Source organism: Mustela lutreola, chromosome 18 (genome assembly GCF_030435805.1).
Source record: "Mustela lutreola isolate mMusLut2 chromosome 18, mMusLut2.pri, whole genome shotgun sequence".
Classification (NCBI taxonomy): domain Eukaryota; kingdom Metazoa; phylum Chordata; class Mammalia; order Carnivora; family Mustelidae; genus Mustela; species Mustela lutreola.
The window spans coordinates 34,445,645-34,460,285 of NC_081307.1; the positions used below are offsets into that span (position 1 = coordinate 34,445,645).

General features: G+C 38.6%; 1 pseudogene; it reads right to left on the reverse strand.

The window, feature by feature from the left end:
- Positions 1-253: 253 nt before the first annotated feature.
- Positions 254-4,820, reverse strand: LOC131820388 (small ribosomal subunit protein uS2B-like; annotated as a pseudogene).
- Positions 4,821-14,641: the final 9,821 nt, after the last annotated feature.

Here is a 14,641-nt window from a genome sequence, read left to right on the forward strand (position 1 = left end):
TGGATTTTATTTTATTGTTACTTTTTTAGAAAGTGTTGACTTCTCATTCAGCCTTATTTCCATTTTGTTTGCCTTTGTGGAAGAGCAGTTAAGATCCCCCAGTGGTTGTTCCGACCCATCCCATCCGGGGGCCCGAGCAGCGGGAGCCGCAGACCCCAGCGCTCCAGGCCTCAGCAGGGAGCCGCACCACAACACAGAGGGGCCCCGTGTGCTGTCAGACCAGGCTGCAACTTCAGGTGGGACAACGGTGAATTCAGGAGCTAGAGCAGTCCGTCCACTCTGAAATTCCTCGTTGGCTGTGACCAACCACAAGGCAACAGCCTTGTGCTTCCTTTCCGATGTCTTCAGGATCTCTGCAGAAGTAGAAATCAGGCATGATTTCCCACGGGGGTTCGCAGGAAAACCATGCCACGCATGTGCAGAACATCCTCTCTGGCATCACACCCAGAGTGAATGTCCTCGTTGTGGCAAAGCATGGCAACGTCCACATGGTGCAGAGGAGGGTCTCCGCAGAGTGGTGGTAGGCAGAGGTTAAAGCACCTCTGTGAGAGGCTGGTGGTCAGCCTTTGGGATTGAGAACCCCCAGAAGTCCTGGCTCCCAGAAGGCCGCCTGGACCTGGTCAGGGAAGGTTCCAGGAGCAGGGCAGCCGGCAATAGGCGTGGTTCCAGGAGCACCAGCAACTTCAGCACAGCTCACCTGGCCAGGATTCCTGGGTGGCGGGACATTGATATTGGCCAGGTTTTCAAGGGCAACAATGGCACGAGGTGCCAGCAGAAGCTTGCAGCTTCTTTTCAGACTTATGATGTAGATGCCACCCCTTTTCCTTTTGTAGATGTACTGTTCCATTGGGAGGTCAAGGTTGGTGCCACCTGAGTAGTTCCTACTGTAAAGAATTTGAGGACATCCACCTGCTTCACTTGCAGGACATCCAGGGCTCCGGATAGTATGAAAGTTTCCCTTTAAGTTACAGCAGCAGTGCACGACCACACTTTCATGGACCCTCCCTGGGTAGTTCAGACAGGTGTCAAGCATTTTAACACTGATTTGTTACTTAAATCAACAAGACACCACCACTATTGTTTTGTTTTCAGTCAATATTCACTTATACTTTCCTGTATATTTTTAAGATGTATATTTTGTAATATTTTATGTATTTATGAAAGGAGAGAACAAGCAGAGGGAGCTGCAAAAGGAGAGGGAGAAACTGCCTCTCTGCTAGGCAGGAAGACTGACAGAGGGCTCCATACCAGGACCCTGGATGGCAGGGTCACTTAACCAAATGAGACACTTAACCAAATGAGCCCCCTGGGCATCCTAGGATGTATTTCATTTTTACTGCATTACTATTTCCCCTGCAAGGATACATTTTCTTCCACCTGAATGCCATTCAGTGTTTCTTTTAATGATCTCAGTAAATCCTCTGAAAAACGTGCATTCACTTTGTTTTTGAAGGATCTTTTGCTGATTAATGGGCTCTGGACTGGTAGTTATCTTTCTGCATCCTATATAATTCTGTTAGCTTACAATTCCTGTCATTCCTCTTGAGAAGCCAGCTGTAGGTCTTGTTCCTTTGAGGGAAAAGTTTCTTTCCTTCAGATTGCTTAACCATTTTCACCATCTTTGCTCCTCTGTAGTTTCTTTTTTATTATTATTATTAGGATTTGGGGTATGCTCTGCATTTATCTTGACTGTGTGGCAGAACTTCCTTAATCTGCTGTTCAGTGTTCTGTAGAATTCTCTTAAAATATTGCTTCTGCCTTATTTTTAACGTCTCTCCTTTAGGGACTCCCATTGCATGTATATTAGACCTTTCCTGTCTCACAAATCTCCTACGACTGTACTATTTTTAATGTTCTTTTTTTCTCTCTGTACTTCATTATTAAAGTTTGTACTAACGTGTCAATTTCAGTAATCTTTCTCTCCCAACCTTCATTATTCAAAGATTTTATTTAAAACAGACCAACATTTTGATAAGTTATCTTCACAGATAACTAAACAGACTAGGAGTCTGTTTCTTTCCCTTTAGAGATGGCAATTCTCCGCCAAAATCTCCATCTTTTCATCTGTTTCTAGCATCGTGATATACTATTCATAATTATTCTGAGGTCTTTGTCAGGCGGTAATGGTTTTCCAATTATGTGTGAACTTGCTTCTATTTTATTTATTTCATTTTTGGTCTTGACAGTGGTCTTGCAGTCTACCAGTTTTTATTAATAACTAATTATTCTGTGTAAAAGATTGCAGAGGCTTGCTTACAGCCTGATTCATTCCTCCAGATAGTATTGACCTTTCTCCTGCTACGCGAGAACAATGGGGGCTTAACAGGAACTGTTGCCAGTCGTGGCTACACTGTAGCCCCAGTAATGCTTACCATACTTCTAGTATAACCTGAACTCAGCCAAGAGGTCAGGGCCCTCTCCGTGGCCCCCTTCCAGTTTCGGGTCCTAAACTGTAATCATTGTCTTACGAGTCTGTCGCAAATATTTTCAGGGGACAATTAACCACATGCTTGGGGCTGCCAAATTCGATCATGACTCTGTTGGTGCCTCTATCCTCCAGCAGCTTCCTCTGTGGCTCAGAGCTCCGATTCCACACTGCACCTGCCTCATCAACTCACCCCAGAGTAAAAGCCGATGCAAAAGTTATTTCACCTCTCAAGATTCTGGCTCCTGATTAAAACCTTCCATGTGCTTCCTCAGGCCTGGTCATAGGCAACTGCAAAGGCTTTCCCTGACAGACCTCAAAGAGGAAAGCTACCCTCCTCACACCAAATTCGGGGCACAACCCATGCATCGAAAGTCTCTGAAGGGAATTACTGTCAAGGACTCAGGCCCCTCTGCCTGGGTGTTCCCTCACATATTTAAATACCTACCCCAGAGCCTTCATGTTTAGATCTTTTAATCTTGGGCCTTGGGCCAAGATCCCCTTCAGGTATTTTTGCCAAGCTCTCCTTATGGGGGGAGGTGTGGGAAACCAAGACACTTTCTCCCACTATGACTCAGCACCCAGTACTTTCCTGCTCCTGTTGCTTTTCCCTTACCTCACCCCAACCGCCATGGTCCATAACCTTGGGAGCCTTTTTTTCAGGACTCCTTCAACTGCGGGATAACACCCACATTGGCACTGATCCACCTGACTTTCAAAGGGTGCACCATTCCATGGAGGAAAATGGAATCAAGGAGTCAAAATGTTCGTTGGTTTTCGCCTCTTACCCTCTCAGTAAGTGACTAAGGTTTAACTCTCTCATTTTTGGCTTGTTGCTCGAATCGGCTATTCAACACCCCACGGCTCAGCTTCTCTCCAGCTCAGCTGAACTCCTGACAGTTTTTCTTCAGCTCCCTTTCCCCAGCTCTTTTTTGTCTCTTGACTGCCATTAAACATTTTCCTTCTGTATTTTATCCATATTTTATAGTTATTTTCCGCAAAAGTGCTGTTCCATTGCTATCTAATCTATCTTACCCAGAAGTGTAATTTCCACCTACTGCCTCCCAATTAAACATCCTGAAAGTACCACAAAACACTTCTGATTACACTTCCTTAACTGAAATTAGGTACATTGTTAAAACTAGCTTCAAGTGTATCTGGGAAATAGTCCTACGACTGAGAACTCTGTCATCGTAGGTTCTGTTTGTAAGGATAAGGCAACGATCAGCCACTTCCACACATTCCCATTTGTCCCTGGTTCCATGTTGCTTTTTCCATTGCTACTAACACTGGCCGAACTGATGATGTAAAGTATGTTGAGTTTCTATTCACAGTGTTGAGTTTACAGAGCCTGAAGTTGGTGGTCTGGTCGGAGACTAGACAGTTGATGAATTATCAACACCTCGTGATTTGGGGTGGCTAAACACTAAGAACATGTTCCTGGTGAGGGCTAGGTACATGCCTTGCAAATTAAACATACACTGGGCTAAGTCAATGTATTTCTTCAATTTTATCAATACTGTATGGTTGAAAATTCCAATGGTTAATGTGTCCCTGAAAATGGTATAATTTTAACTTTAATTGACTTTTTTCTTATTGTGTAGACTGCTCTTTAAAAAGATTTGAAAAATTAAGTTTGATGGTAGGCATCCTAATTTCGTGTTATTTTTGTATCACTGTAACTTAATCTTTGTTTATGTGCTTTGGTTGCTAAAAGGAGAAAAAAGAATTAATATTACATAAATCACTAATCTTTCTCAGTGTTTATGACCAAAATATTTATAGAATTTGTAGGTTTTTCAATTGTATATTGTAATGTGACTTTTATTTCTGATGACACATATATCTAAATATATCTAACAGGTTCCACTAATGAGTTGATTTGATTAGAGCAATACCCTTTTCAATTGTAACTAATACTCTTAAAAGATATACTATAACTAACTTCCAAATTATGTGTCTCAGAGCCTCTGTCAAAAAGCCCATTCCCCTAAAATACATACAATGCTTGCTGACACTCGGATGTCAAATATAGGTGTTATCTGGATTACATGTATGTGCTCTACATAGATGTTACAATATCTACACCTCAGTAAATGATACAGGTTCTGAGCCTGTATATGAGAACAAAATGCATTATGTCAGTGCTGGGTAAAGGAACAGGAACAGAAAGTATACCGTTCATTTCGCTAGGGATAATTTAATTTAAAGAGTTATTAACCAGATACTGAAGAAGAGAAATGGCAATAAAGGAAACAGTAGGGTAGCACAGAAATAATAACTTCAAGAAGGAATTACCTGCAGCTATTGCTAGATCTGGAGACAAGGGAGAAGAGATTGAAAACTTAGAAAACTGCAGGAGCTGAGACTCAGATCTCTGAGGTGGTCGCCCCATGGGCCGGTGCTGGTGCCTCCGAAGCTTAGAGAAGAGGCTCATGGACCTGGGTTTGAAACCTAAGAGGAGGGCAAAGCAGCCAGCGGGTGCTGATGTGCCTTAGGAAGCCTGCTGAAGAGGATTCTCAAAGTGTTGGATCAACTGTCAACTTGCTACAGGCAGGGAAGAGAGGAATTGCGGGGTGACCCTGACAGGACAAAAGGCAAACAGGAATAGATTGAGCCCTCCTTTTCCAGCCTACCACTATCTCTCTACCACCCCCTACTGGTGCAAGGGAAATGCGGCCCGCAGAACGCCAACCTCAGCGTCACAAAGCAGAGAGCAGGAGGCAGGAGTGGAAGCAGAAAAATGGCTTTAACAACTAGCACAAAGGTCTACATACGTTACCCCATGCAACACTGGATTATACATGTTTTCTTAAAATTCCACATTCACTCTGTAGGATTTTATTTTGATGGAGGATATTATTAGTATTAAACATAGACAAAATAAAATGAATTTGAAACCATGTCCCCTAAATTTCAAGTGGGTATCTAGTCTCGTTATGAAAAACTGAGCTAAGAAGAACAGAAAAGCTAAAGCAGGTTTAAATTACAAGAGCTGTTTGTGAACATGTATATCCTGTATTTTCTGAGACAGTCTTAATTTCAAAAATAAGGCTGACTGAAATTTTTTTCGTGTAAATATATAATTTTTGATGTATAATATATAACTATTTAAATATATATATTTATATATATATATTTCTTTTTTTTCTTGTAACGCATATGTGCTCACAGATTAGGGCCTATGCTCTGTGTGTGCGCACACACACACACACACACACACACACATATACACCCAAGCATTTTTAATATATATCTAGAAAAGTGACAATCTTGAGATTTTGGATTGAAACAAAGTAGAGTATTCTAGCTTAATTTTTTTTTTTTTTTTTTGGCCTCTGGCAATGATTCTTAAAAAGTGAACCACAATTTTTAATGGACAGAAGTAAGGATGACATTTGGCTGATGCAGGAATATATTTTGGTCAGATTCCATCTCATTCTGGAAGAAAAAAAGAATGTTCAAGCAAATAACATAAATGAACTAAAAACATAACTTCAGTTGTCATAGGCAACCTTTCCCTTCCAAGCAGAAGAAAGGATAAGAAACATATGGAAAAAAAGGACACATGATCTGAAAGTATGCACAAGAGACATCTAAGAATAACATGAACACATAGACTATATGCAACTAATCAAGCAAATTACCAGCCAGAAAAGCTCAGTGTCCCTCACTGAATTCCCACTTACTTCTACGAGTAGTTTCTATAGACCCATTCACCTTCCAGCTGGCAATGAATAAGAAGAGTAAAGACTGTTGGGAACAAAGGATAAGAAGAGTATTTGGGTAATTCCAGTGAGGCAAAGCAGTGCTAATCACCCCTCTGCAGTTGCGTCTAGAAACTCGATCTTGTAAAATGAAAGAAACTTATTTTGTGGACTAAATCATGCAATCCATGCTAGCATTTATCATGGAAATCATATATCACACTCACACAAGCTTTTTTTTTAGTCACCCTTTGCAGAATTCAAGCTGAAAATTGTGAATTGATTTTAAATCTGTATTTTTGTAAACTTTCCAATTTCCCTATTATTGGTTTCCATTATAAATATCCACTGATGTTCTATTTACAGTTACTTAACTTTCTTATGTAACTGCTTTAACTCAAGTTTTTACTTTGTTTTGATTTTTTTTTCTTTTGGCTTTGTTTTAATGTTAAAGACACAAAAAAGCCAAACTCAGAGGTTTTAAACACAAAAGCTAGTGGGACCATCTTAATGACATATAAACTCCCAAGTGCTTATCCTACCATTTAAAATGAAAAGCAGTTTGAGACTTAAGAGGGAGACTTTGGGAAGGTTAATGGGTAGTAAAGTAACAAAGGAAGCAATACACAAAGAGAAGGAGAGATGAAAATTCTCAGTTATGAAAAAATGTGATAATAAACAGCAACAAAACAAACAGAGCAAACAAAAACAAGGCATTTGACTCTGAGGGTTATTACCGCATTGCATTTTTCTTGAGTTCTGAGAGCTGAAAAAGCAAAGCATTTTTCTGTTCATGATTAACTTCAGACTCATAAAATTACATCCTGTATAACATACGTATTGAAATTTGAGGGTTTTATGGCCTAGTGCTGATCAATTTTTTGAATTTTTTGAATTAGGTAAAACATATATTTAAAAAATCACTAGAAGGAGAACTCTAGAGGTTCACCCTTGTTGACTGTATTTTTGATATATTCTGTTCTTTGCCTACCTGTGAATAATTGTTAAGGAAAACATTTTAATTACAATCTTTTAGGCATTTCCTGCTATAGTTCTATTAACTTTTGCCTCATATTTGTATTGCTACATCCTTTTAGTTAACAGAATGTATCATTAGGTAATAAGCCCCTCTACTCTCCCAGTTTTGTAGTTTATTTTAAGCTGGCTTTAACCCATCATAATGCTTTATTTTGGTGTTTTCCTAATATGTCTCTTTTACATTCAACTTTTTAGTACGCTTACGTTTTAGTGTCTTCTTGTAAACAAGAACCCACGTCTGGAACTTTTAAAATCCAAACTCTATATCTTTTAACTTGTGAGTTTACTCCATATAGTTTTATTTTAAGTATGGATATCTTAGGAATTATCTCTTCTGTGGTGCCCAAGTGGAGTGCTTCTTGATCAGAGGGGGACCCCCAAATGTGAGGTGGCCATCAGGTAGGAGCCGGTATTCAAGTTGGTTTACTCTTCCATGCCAGTCTTGCGTATTTAAATTATTACTCAGAGATGTAGACAGAATGATGTAAGTATAGCCACTGATGATAATATAAAACTATTCTGATGATCTTACGAATTGGACATATTTCTAAAATATTGTCAAACATATTAAATTACTTTGAAAAAGAATTTTTTCCATATTTACTTTATAATGACTTTCCTGGATCTCACCAGAAAGTACTATTTTACTCACATTTGGACCAGACGGAGAAGGGCAGGTACCCAGATACACTGGGGAGGAGTTAACCCCACAGACGGAAGTGGCGGAGCCAGAAATGCAATTCTTCTAGCAATGCAGAAGGCGCTAACGATGTCTTCTAACATATATGTGTGATATTCATTTCATACTTTCCTACCAGAATCACTTTTTTAGTATACTGGGAAAACACACAAAAGGCCAAAGAAGAAAACAGCTGCCTGTAATCTCACCGAAGTTATCGCATTATTAAAAGTCCATGTAGATCATCTAGGAAATTTGTCTGCTTCTTCCTAACATATTTATCAATTTGGATTAAAAACTTAGATTATACTCTCTCTATATTTTTGTAAATTGATTTGATTAATATTCTGTGAAAGTATCATTAAATACTCTTCTCTAAAATAACCAATAAATTCAGCTCTATAGTATTCCATTATACAGATAAATAAAAATTAATTAACTTCATAATGGCATCTGAGATGTTTCTAATAGTTTGCCATATACATGTCATGGACAAAACCATCTTTTTTATATAAATTACTTGATTTCTATCTTTAATTTTTTATTGAGCATATATTCCTTTTTTTTTTTTTTAAAGATTTTATTTATTTTTTGACAGACAGAGATCACAAGTAAGCAGAGAGGCAGGCAGAGAGAGAGAGAGGAGGAAGCAGGCTCCCTGCTGAGCAGAGAGCCTGATGTGGGGCTCGATCCCAGGACCCTGAGATCACGACCCGAGCCGAAAGCAGAGGCTTTAACCCACTGAGCCACCCAGGCGCCCCGAGCATATATTCCTAAGTGGTGCAATGCTGGGTGATTTTTTTTTTAACAACTTTTTTCCCCTTGAGATACTACAAACATAGTGAAGTGATTGGATCTTAAATTCGTGGCACAATGAATTTTTACATACGTGTGTCCTTGTGTAACCACCACATACTAAGAGATGTATAACATTTTCAGTTGGGTCAGGCTTTAATGGCTACTGATGCATATTGAGAAAAATGTATCATTTTAATTCTATTTGAGCCTTTTTTCCTTTGTACCCTCTCTAATATTGGTTCTTTTCTGCTCAACTCTTAACAATTTTCATACACAAATTTGTAGACAATTATTATTGTTATTGTTCGTAGAGTAAACAAAATTACCTTTTTCCTAGAGAACAAAAAATTACTTGTATGTCTTCTCACAGTGTTATCTGTCTTCTGGTGTCAGCTTATGAATTTTTCCCAACTTTCTTTTGAGACATTTTTGTTACAATCAATCCTATAGTATTGAGTCCTCTCAGTGTGGGACAAAAAAAGGCTAAAAATTCTGATGATGTTTTACTAAAACATTAGGTAGAGCGATTTGTTGGCATTTACATTTTTGAATATAAAAAATTAACAACTCTTATCTTTCCCAACATAACTTAGAAGTTCTACCAGTTCTGTATACCATTTACAGTTAGGTGTGGCTAATTAACAACTCTTATCCTTCCCAACATGACTTAGAAGTTTCTACCAGTTTTGTATATCATTTAAAATTACTGGGCGCCTGGGTGGCTCAGTGGGTTAAGCCGCTGCCTTCAGCTCAGGTCATGATCTCAGAGTCCTGGGATCGAGTCCCGCATCAGGCTCTCTGCTCGGCAAAGAGCCTGCTTCCCTCTCTCTCTCTCTGGCTGCCTCTCCATCTACTTGTGATTTCTCTCTGTCAAATTAATAAATAAAATCTTTAAAAAAAAAATTACTTGTGGCTAATACTCTATCATTTTTACAACTGCTGAAAGAATAAGTCAAAGAATAAATACAAGAAAAGAGCAGTAGCAGACCAACGCTGGAAACAACAGAACTAAGTCATTGACAAAAATCCAACACAATTATCTCCAGGAGGCAGTATTAATTCTCATCATTCCTGTATTAGGTTCTCAAGAGCAACAGGAGTGGTTGCAGAAAGAAACTGGATCTGCTTGACTCAGTAGTTAAAAAGGATGTGTATAACTAAGCGAAAGACTATTTACATGAGAAAAGAGATGGAGAGCTAGTGCTTTGGGTCACTGTAACGTGTACCCAGCACCTTTTTCTCTGATTGCTTTGTTTGCCAGTGTGAGCAGGAAGCTGCTCCTGACTTCCTTCAGTGCCTTAGAGCGATGTCTATAGGAGTTAAAGACGGAAGACAATGTCTCCACACAAGGGACTGTAAATATAGAAACAATTGAGTTGCCCTTTGAATGCAGTTTATTTTCCTGAAAGCAAAAAGAAATCACTCTCTTTCTGAAGCCTCAGAGGCTTGGGAGACTTCCCTGTCACTGTGAAATCAATCTAGCCAGAGTCATTTTGAAAACTGGCTATCAGTTGCCTTCATTTCCACATGAAAGCATTTTTTGTCCTTATTCATACCAAAAGCAGACTTGGTGCTACAAGCTTCCAGTTAAGATTCTACTTGTTTCATTTTTCAAAATAGTTTTGAGTTTACATTTGGAAATACATTTCAAACACTGTCTACAAAAAACAGGGCTTGTAAGAAAAGCCTATTGAAAACCTCTGGAAACTTAACACACTAGCATGGTTTCTTTGACTTGTTAGTCAAGCTGTAAAGTTCAGTCTGGCCATTGTTAGTGGCTCTAGTGCCACCAGCGTTATGAACTGATAGTCAGAGCAGTCTCTTTTCCAGGTGCGTGTAACGGTCTCCGGAGGGACAGGCCGCCATGGAAATGCTCTGCTCATCACCTGCGATGGGAAGGACATCGCTAATTGCTTGTTTGTAGGAACCTGGAACGTGAGTGGCTGTAACATCATTTCCCATGTAATGCCAAATGCTCTACCTGGATACTCTTAACTCGGGCTGGGTATTACCATCTTTACCCTGCACTGCTTGTTATTTTACCTTAAATAAGCTGGTACACCAAGGCAGGGAGACTAGAGATCACCAGAAGGGAGATCGTCAACAGAAAACTGAAATATACTTAAGAGAAATATTGACTGAGTATTACTAACACAACATTATTGCTTTCCTGAGATGATTGTTGGAGGATACCTAGAACTCATATGGTTAAAGAGAAGGAACCAGGAGAAAATATTGTTCCGGGCTGGAGCCCTAGATTTTGCCTCCATCTTTCAGCTCTGATCACATAGTATGTAAACTAAGTATTCATTGCTGCAGTTAATTTTCAATCTAACTTTTGGAGACATTAAATGTATAAACCAATTATTTCTCGGTTAGAAAAAGCAAGTATTATACTTATACATTGGGTATTAGAGAAATCAATCCAAATCTTTTCTGAAACTCAAAAACTATAGAGACTTATTCTTAAATACCACATTCAAAGTATGATAAACAAATGGCCTTATTATTTTACAAGGTGTATACATAATTCAGTGTTCATTAATCATTTCTATTTTCATAGGAGTTAAGGAAAAAGAAATAACTTAGGATGGAAGAGGGTAGCCTTGTATTTAAGAAAATGAAATGTGAAACTTGATAAACTATTTTCAGAATTTAAATAGATCAGTAGAGTGTGCTTTTTTGTCTACAGGAAATTGGAGAAACAGATGTGTAATGACTATATTAATTGTAATTAGCACTGCAAACATATTGTTGTCCAAATGACAAAAGTGGTAACTACTGACCTTACACAGAGCATTCATTTTATTTTCCTTTCTTTTTTAATATGCCAAATAATACCATATAAATGTCAGAAACAATAAAAGTAGAATGTCACTGTATTCTGCTATCTAAATTCAAATATAGGGGTGCCTGTCTGGCTCAGTGGGTAGAACACACAACTCTTGATCTGGGAGTTATAAGTACAACCTCCACGTTTGGTGGAGCAAATACTTAAAAAGAAAATCTTAAAAAAAAAATGATTTTCAAATACAGACATTGCCAGAGATAAAGAAAATACTGGAATGTAATTAAGACACAGAGAAAAGTTCTTTAATCACATAATTGTTGTCCTCTTTTGAATTTCCACTTAATAATTATCTACCAAAAAAAAAAATTACCAGTAATGTTACCCCCAGAACATATTGGTTAGAAAGCAGCTGCTTAAATATTTGTTTAATATGTAACACCTGCTACATATGAATAATAGCCATGAAGCAGGTTGATAACTTTAGCAGGGGGTGTTTTATTGGAGGTAGATGTGGTATGACAAGAAAGATCACATACAGCAGCACTGAAAATCAAAGTGACATCTATTTTAGAAAGAGTATGACATGTGCTGGGTGGTAAGCATAAGGATACAACCAACTGCCAGAATAAAAGAAAAGAAGATTTCATTGCAGAATGAAAAGGATTATGTTTCTTTCATTTTCTCTTGGTTAAGGAAATGGCTGTGCCAAGATAGATAGATAGATAGATAGATAGATAAGAAAAAAGAAAAAGAAAAAAGAAAAGAAAAGAAAGGGAGGCATCTAGGCAGCTTAGTTGTTAAGCAACTCTCCTCAGCTGAGGTCATGATCCTGGAGTCCTGGCATCCAGCCCCTTGTTGGGCTCCCTGCTCAGCGGAAAGACTGATTTTCCCTCTGCCTTCACCCCTACTTGTGTTCCCTCTCTTGCTGTCTCCCTCTCTGTCAAGTAAGTAAGTAAAATCTCGAATGAAAGAATGAATGAATGAATGAATGAATGAATGAAAGAAGGATAAAAGGGAGAGAGGGAGGAAAGAAGAAAGTGGGGCGAGCGAAATGGCTATGCCTAGGTAAAATTTAGAGCCATCAAGGACACTGTCTATTGACAGCTGACGACATACAGAGGACAGAGGGACTTCAGGGCTTGAACAGGGGCAGGGATGCCAAACCGTAGGTCTCAGAAATGCACTTTATCATCATGTTTTTGTCGTCTCCATTGTTCTGGCTCCATCCTTGTGATCATCTTTACTTTCCTGACTGAATACTCATTCTCACCTGTACTCATGGTCCAGACTGCGCCATCACAACTTATCAACATTTGTTTATTCATCTGAAGCAGGGACCACAATTACTATAGAATTCCTTGCTATGTCAAGTACAGTAGTTTCTACACAGAAAATGGTAATTAATACTTGATCAAGTTAATAAAATATTTTCTGTAGGAATTTAAGTACTATTTATAGGGGCACCTGGGTGGCTCAGTGGGTTAAACCTCTGCCTTCGGCTCAGGTCATGATCTCAGGGTCCTGGGATCGAGTCCCGCATTGGGCTCTCTGCTCAGCAGGGAGCCTGCTTCTCTCTCTCTCTCTCTGCCTGCCTCTCTGCCTACTTGTGATCTCTGTCTGTCAAATAAATAAATGAAATCTTTAAAAAATAAATAAATACTATTTATATAGGCTTCTGTGATCAAGATGAAAAACCTAAAAAGACAAAAGCATCATACACATAAGCTTTTGTAAACACATATATGTGCATATACATATTTATAAATTCATTGAAAATATAACTTGCTACAGTGACCAAAGGTTTTTATTTGCTAAAGTATCCAAATATTTTTGTGGTAGGCATATGTCTCCTGGCAAAATTCATCATCTTTTGGATTCTATTTATAAGTTTCACCTTGTGTGGAGGTATAAATGGTGGCGATTTGGTGTATTAAAAGCCAAGACAAAACCAATTTATTCCATATACTCCATGAAGACAAATAATTGTATAGAGTCTCCAGGGATAGACAAGTCCTCCAAAATAAGGATATGTAGACTGCTTGTTTGAGACTCTACTGGAGTAATATATTTAGGGAAGGTCATGATTCAGTAGGGTCATTATGTGATAAAATTGTAGAGTTAAACTAGAAAATGCCAATGCTAGGTGTATTAGTTTCCTTTTGCTGCTGTAACAATTAACCACAAAATTAACGGCTTAAAATAATGCAATCATATCATCTTACAGTTCTGGAGAAAAGAAGCGTGAAATGGTTTTCATCTGCTTAAGTAGGGCAACATCTGGATGCTCTGGGGGAGAATCTGGCTTTCTGCCTGTCCAGCTTCCCCAGGCTGCCATATTGCTTGACTCATAGTGTCATATCGCTCCAACATCTCGTTCCATGGTCACACATCCTTCTTTATCTCTGCCTCTGTCATCACAGTGTCTTGTTTGACTCTGACCCTCCCACCACTTCTTTTAATAAGATCTTTGTGATTTATATTGAGCCCTCCTGGGAAACCCAGTATAATCTCCTGATTTCAAGATCCTTAACCCAGTCACCTCCACAAAGTCCAATTTGCTATGTATGGTAACACATCTGCAGGTTCTAAAAACTAGGATATGGACATCTTTTGAAGGGCCATTATTCATCCCTACCACATGAGGAAAACTAGAAAACTCTTGATGAAACAGAGAGAATAACTTCATCACACTATCAAAATTTCAAAAGTTCCAGAAATATCATTATCACCTTATACCGGTACTGACCGCCAATATATGTAGGCATTGTATACTAATAACTGAAATCCATGAGGGTGTGTGTGTGCATGTGCCTGTGCTGGTGTGCATGTTAGGAATAACTGACTGATACAGGTAATCTTTAAAGGAGCATCCATAGTTCGTGGGAAGCCATAAATATTTCAGTCACTAAAAGATGTAGGATTGATTTATATCAACTCTTTTTTTTTTTTAAATTAAAGTCCTTTTATCATTTGCAAGACAACTTCATAGATCCTTTTAGATTATTTGGTGACAAGGTGATAACAATAAGGGACTTCCCATCATCAAATTATCAGTGACCTTCACAGTTCATCACATGCTTTAGAGAGAGAATCTGAATTTCAGTTACCATCTGGTGAGTTCATGGCAGAAAAGAACAGGAGCCAGCTTCAAATTAGTGTTTCATTATCAAAGAAAAAAACTGGCTTTACTCCTACCCCAAATC